Consider the following 6,790-nt stretch of genomic DNA (forward strand, 5'->3'; position numbering starts at 1 on the left):
AATTAAATGAATGTGTTAGAAGGTAGTTGACTGAAATCTAAATCGCTTTGGATGTCAGAAAGCTCTCTTCTAATCATGTGTCTTTCATGATGACATGCAGTGAGTGTAAGGTATAGCAGAGATGACACAATAAAGTGGGGAAAGTATGATTCAGAACAAAGTCTCAGTTCTCTGATTTGGCAGCTGTGTGACCTTGGGCATGTTAAGTAACCTCCCTTTCCTAGTTCCTCATCTGTAAGATGAGGATGAAAAGATATACCTCAAGGGACTTCCCTGGTGGCCCAGTGGTTAGGGCTCCGCACTGGCACTACAGGGGGCTCAGGTTTGATCCCTGGCTGGGGAACTAAGCTCCCACATCCACATACCGCACAGCCAAGAAAAGGATATATCTCAAAAGGCTGGTAATGGACCAGCTCCACCCCTTGCCTGTCTTTACTGAAAGAAGTCTAGATTATGCGTAAGCAGAACAGCACTGAGCTAAAATCCAATCAAGTCTTGCCATGCCCACAGGACTGAACTATTAGCTGAAACTTGAATCATCAAGTTTTAAGTTAAAAAACAAAAAGGCTCTGCTGGTATTCCTCAATGCTAAATAAACTCCACACTCACGTTTTTGAATTGATAAAGCTAAAAAAAACTAATAGCTATGGCATGGCCTGAAACCTTGGCAGCTTTAAAGTTAGGATTCAGAAGATGTTAGAGAGCAGCACCTGCTGGCAAACTGAGATACTGCAGCCCACTGGGTCTTTCAGTGAAATAGACAGTGAGGCCAGTGAAAATCCTTTGTCCCAGAGGTGGTCCTGTATTCATACAGAGGGGCAATCCTCCCGCCCATCTCTCGATCATCCCTCAATAACCAAGAGCTGCCTGTCTGCCTCCCAAACAGCTCTCAGAGCCTTCCACCTTCCACACTTGGTCCCCATGCTCACCACCCCAGTTCAAGCTGCCACCATCACCCCCTGGATTCCAGGAACAACCTCCTCAGTGATTTCCCGGATTTCAGTCTCTTGTCCACTGGAAATAGTCCTTCTTGCGTGGTCTTTTTTACGCAGCACCATTATGATCCTGTCACTCCCTACCCCGCAGTTCTTACTGAAGAGGTTAGTCTTTTACTGAGTTACCAGATTTTCCTCTTCACCATGGTTGTCCTCCTTCCCTCCAGCATCATCTCTGCACACAGCTTCCCTCTACTCTCTGCTCCAGCCACAGTGAATGTCCCTCAGTTCTGGTCACCTCACACACACACCCTGTATCTCACACACACACCCTGTATCCTGCTCTTCCCTCCACATCTTATTATCCCCTTTACCTTAAATCTCTTCATCCCCATCCCACTCACCTACCTCTTATTCACCCTTCACCTTAACTTTCATTCCCCTGGAAGGACTTTTTTGACCTCTCTAGAACAGATCAGGTTTACTCGCTTTAAATTTGAAACTTGTTCACCTATTAAACCTGCTGTGTAATTATCAGCCACCCCATCTAGAAGGTAAGCTTTTTGAGGACAAAACACATTACTATCTTGTTCACCACGGTGACTTCAACACATGGTATAGTGCCTTAGCAGAAACTTAATAAATATTTGTTAAGGTGTTGAATTGAATTGAAATCTACTATATATTCAATTGAACTACATAAAATCACCTTTCTAAGGTCAATATGGTCAAATATTGGCAATTATATATGTTCAACCTAATAAATGCTGGGAGGAGAAAGGAGCCTTAAACGACTGATAGAGCTACTGAAAAAAAGTCAATCAATGTCTTTCTAAAAAGGCACTTTTAGATTCTCACTGAAATCATATCCTGGGCCGTATGTGTGTGCACGTTCTGTCTCTCCAGTCATGTCCCACTCTTTGCCACCTTATGGACTGTGGTCCACCAGCCTCCCCTGTCCATGGGATTTTCCAGGCAAGAATACTGGAGTGGGTTGCCATGCCCTCCTCCAGGGGACCTCCCTGATCCAAGGATTGAACCAGCGGCTCCTGCACTGTAAGCAGATTCTTTACCACTGAGCCACGGGGGAAGCCCATCCTGGCCCATATACACAATTAGAAATCCATGAATTCGGAAAGTGACCTTCAAAGGAAAACCCAAACATCTGTGCTAGCCCTTAAAAATGCAACTACCAAAAGTTCATTTGCTGACCTTCGTGAGTATTTTGGCTAAAAATAACTTTCTGACCTCACTGTGCCAAAGCGTCGATCCTAATTGGCCATGTGCACGAAGGAGTTAAGTCTAGAACATTTCTCATTCTGCCAAATGCTCGTTGCAGCCGTTACCTTATCCATCATTCAACATGTCTCCCAAGTGGACATCGTCACTCATCCTGTCCAGCCCCAGACCATTTCCTTCATCTGAACAGGCAATTCAAAAGAAGCACGCCTCTGGTTAAATAAATGCATCCGTATTTCCTCTGGAATTTGTTCGCACTTTCAGATAAACAAGCTCAGTGAGAGAGAACAGGGTAACAGGCTCCAGGACAAAAGGAAGTCTGTCAGGCAGATGTTGCTTTGTGCAGCCGACCATGCCTTAAAAGCTTCACATAAGACTAACAGAAGGCAGAGGGCCAGGGTAGAAGGGAAATTTTTTAGCCTATTTAGTGCTTTCTCTACTTTTAAATGAAGAGGGAGCCTGGCCAAATTTCCAGGTACAATGGATTCCTCACAAACTTTCAGTGATTTGGATACTTTTATGTATTACTGTCCATATTTTAAATTCCACATTTTAAATTATTTATTCTTACTAAAATATACTGGCTTTCCACTTCTGTTTATTACTGTTATGGCTGAAAACAGATTTTCTTACTTAACCTCCATTCCCTGTGTCTTACTGGTCCCCAAATAATTATAGTTTGTGCTAAAACTTATCCCACTTTCTTCCCAAGGGAAGGATGTAGAAAAAAAGAAAGAGGAGCAAGACAAAGCCTTGGGGTCACCAACATTTAGAGGCTGATTAGAGAGGGAAAGGCCAGTAAAGGAGATGGAAAAGTAACAGCCAAAGTAAATCATTAAATTGTCCTAATTAATAGCATAAAAATGAAACCATCTAAATGTCACAAAATGCCATATATTAAATCAAGAATGGAATACCTATATAACTGAAATCCATGAAGACATTAAAATGACTATGAAGACCTGTGTTTTTTGATTTTGGAGGATAGTTATGAGACATTAAATGAAAAAGTGAGTCTCAAGACAGCATATATAGTATGATTTCATTTTTTAAGTTAAAAAATCTGGAAAGATACATGCCCAGATGATAGTGATAGATTTTTGCAAATGTTCTGTTTCTGGTTTTCCTACAAAGAACATGTATTGTTACATAATAATAAATTTCTTTTATTTATTTGATTGGGGTAAGGATTGAAAGGGCTTCCCTAGTGGCTCAATGATAAAGAATCACCCTGCCAGTGCAGGAGACTCAGGTTCAGTCCCTGAGTAAAGAAGATACCATAGGGAAGGAAATGGCAACCCCCTCCAGTATTCTTGCCTAGGAAATCCCATGTTTGAGACTAGTGAACTATAATCTATGCATGCATGCTCAGGCACTTCAGTCATATCCAACTCTTTGTGACCCTATAGACTGTAGCCCACCAGGCTCCTCTGTCCAACTGGAATGGGTTGTCATACCCTCGTCCAGGGGATCTTCCCAACCCAGGGATCAAACCTGAGTCTCCTGCACTGCAGGGGGATTCTTTACCCACTGAGCCACCTGGTAAGCCCTGGACTAGAGTCCATGGGGTCGCAAAAGAGTCAGACATGACTTGGTGACTAAACACCAACAGCAAAGGATAGAAAAGGTGCTCTGTGCCTGCAAAGTTAAGGGCTTGTCCATAGCAATGCCCTTACATTTCAACTATGGAAGTTTAGCCTTGATTAGTCTTAATCTCCCTCACTGAGCCTTACATTTTGTAGGTTGCAGTAGAAGTCACTAAAGTTAGGAAAGTTGGTAAAAATTTAAAATGTAACTATGTCACCTAAGAGAATAATATTTTATACTGGCATTTTTCAAATATTTTTAGCCACAGAAGTTTTATTTAAATTAAATATTTTAGGAAATCCAAAAGCAGGCTAAAATAGAACTACTGCAACTGAGGGGAGTAAGGAGAAAGTAGACCCCAACCAGTTTGAGTTCCCATGGGAAGAGAGAGGCAGCATCCTGTAAGAAACGGAGCATATATCCGGGAGCAGATTGCCTGGGCTCCAATTCTGGCCCCACCACTAACCAGCTCCGTATGTTTAAGCACTTACTATGTACCAGGCAACACGCCAAGTGCTTTGTATATATTGTCTCAGTTAATTATCAGAGGACACAGAAAGGTTGCTTAAATTATTCTAGATCCCACAGAAGAGCAGGAATCTGAACAATGGCATCTAATTTCAGAGCCCCTGCTCTTTTTTCCCATTTTTATTGAAGTATAGTTGATTTACAATGTTGTGTTAATTTCTGGTATACAGCAAAGTGATTCAGTTGTACCCATATATTCCTTTTCTTCTCCAGTATGGTTTACTACAGGATATTGAATATAGTTCACTGTGCTACACAGTAGGACCTTGTTCTTTTTTCTATTTTGTATGTAGCAGTTTGTATCTGCTAATTCCAAATTCATAATGTATCCTTCCCTGCCTCCTTTCCCATTTGGTAACCATGAGTTCGTTTACTATGCCTGTGAGTCTGTTTTGTAAATAAGTTCACTTTTAGATTCCACTTATGAGTGATATCATATGGTATTTGCCTTTCTGTGTCTAACTTACTTCACTTAGTACGATAATGTCTAGGTTCATCCATGGGGATTCCCGGGTAGCCCAGCTGGTAAAGAATCTGCCTGCAATGCAGGAGACACTGGTTCAATTCCTGAGTCAGGAAGTTCTCCTGGAGAAGGGGTAGGCTACCCACTCCAGTATTCTTTGGCTTTCCTGGCAGCTTAGACAGTAAAGAATCTTTCTGCAATGCAAGAGACCTGGGTTCAATCCCTGGGTTGGGAAGATCCCCTGGAGGAGGGCATGGCAACCCACTCCAGTATTCTTGCCTAGAGAATCCCCAGGGACAGGGCAGACTGGCAGGCTACAGTCCATGGGGTTGCAAAGTCAGACATGACTGAGAGGCTAAGCACAGCACACAGGTTCATTCATGTTGCTGCAAATGGCATTATTTCATTCTTTTGTATGCACTGAACTGCTTAGTTCCTGGTAACGGGACAGTTACAACCATTTCCAAAGCTGCTAGCTTTTCTGTAGTTATACCGAGCAGTCTTTATAAGCAACTGGAAAGGACCCGGAGAGGGAGCAGGACAAAAACACGTTGTCTCCTCATAGTATTTTCATCTGTAGAAGGGCTCCAAGTAGACTAACATCAACTTCATAAATCCTGAGAAAATGAAGTTTCGTTATTGCTATATTTAATTAAGCTCTCTTACAAGTTCCCATCTCCCTTCTAAGCAGAAAGAGGGAATGAGACATTTTAATTCAAGCCTATAATGTCAGTCCAGTGCTCAAATCTGAACAAAGTCCTTAGATAATTAGATGTCTTTAGGATAAATGTTCTGCACTTTCCAGGTGGCACTAGTGGTAAAGAACCTGCTTGCCTATACAGGAGACGTAAGAGACACAGGTTCGATCCCTGGGTCGGGAAGATCTCCTGTAGAAGGGCATCGCAACCCACTCCAATAGTCTTGCCTGGAGAATCCCATGGACAAAGGAGTCTGGCAGGCTATGGTCCGTGGGGTCACAAAAAGTCAGACACGACTGAGCAACTTAGCATGCACAGGATGAATATTCAGTTTTTCAGATGTCCTTGCTTCTTCTCTTCCCCAAAATGATGTTCAAGGAAGAGAAGGAATCCTTGGTTCCAGACAGTGTCCCCTGCTTCAAAATGCCCAGCCCGGACTTGTTCCTGAACTGATAACCTTTAGGAAGCAGACAGCCGCTGGAGGGTTCTAGTGTCTCCTGCAGAAGACCCTAGCCGAGCAGTTCCATGATGGCCTGGTGGTTCTCTCTGGCTGACTCACATGAGCTCTGCCACATCCTTCCTCTGGCTGCTGGTCTATGTGGCCAAAGGGAGCTCACCTTCCTCTTGTCATGCCAGATGCCAAGGCAGGCCCTATGACTCTCATTCGATTTGGTCCCCTTCCCCATCAGGTTGGGGGAGGCACATGGACCCTTCTCAATCTCCTCCATACCACATAACTTGATACAGGAAATGCCTGGGAGAAGGAGACAATCCAGTCACCTTCCAGAGTCCCAAGACTAAAATGAACCACACCCTCCATCCTGGTAGGTAATGACCCAACACACCCATCTCCCACCTGCCTCCTTTTTTTCCTTCCACAATCCCTGAAGCCAGAAGAGGTGAATTTTTTTTACCTCCCTTTCCTCACTTGCTAGGACTTGCCATCATCGCTTTCTTCTCCTCCTCCCAGATTCCAGGCATGGCTAAGCCTTCCTGGAGAATAGAATTCAAAAGAGGAAAAGATCATCTTTATCAACTAACATAAACCAAATTTGAAGTTTTATCATAAAGATGAACCTCATTATTCTGAGAAGAAAAGATCTCTACCAAATTCTCAGAGAGCTCTCTTAAAACCAGGCAAGGAATGATTTGGTGGTATCCTTGTACAAAGTCAACACAAATGGCATTTGAATTTGTACATAATTGGGATGCATAAGAATATCTATAGCAACAAGGTGTGCAAAACTTGTGAATCCCCTGACTCGGACCACAGAACAGGATGTGACTGATGCTAATGAGCTCATTAATATCATGAATACAATTAACAAATGAAGTTGATT

General features: G+C 42.9%; 1 non-coding gene across 1 annotated transcript; it reads left to right on the plus strand.

Annotated features, from left to right (window-relative positions):
• The first annotated feature begins 270 nt into the window (after window positions 1-270).
• On the plus strand, window positions 271-343 carry TRNAA-GGC (transfer RNA alanine (anticodon GGC)). The gene has a single exon. It is a non-coding gene; the product is annotated as a tRNA-Ala (tRNA).
• The last annotated feature ends 6,447 nt before the right edge of the window (window positions 344-6,790 follow it).

Source organism: Budorcas taxicolor, chromosome 5, assembly GCF_023091745.1.
Source record: "Budorcas taxicolor isolate Tak-1 chromosome 5, Takin1.1, whole genome shotgun sequence".
NCBI lineage: Eukaryota > Metazoa > Chordata > Mammalia > Artiodactyla > Bovidae > Budorcas > Budorcas taxicolor.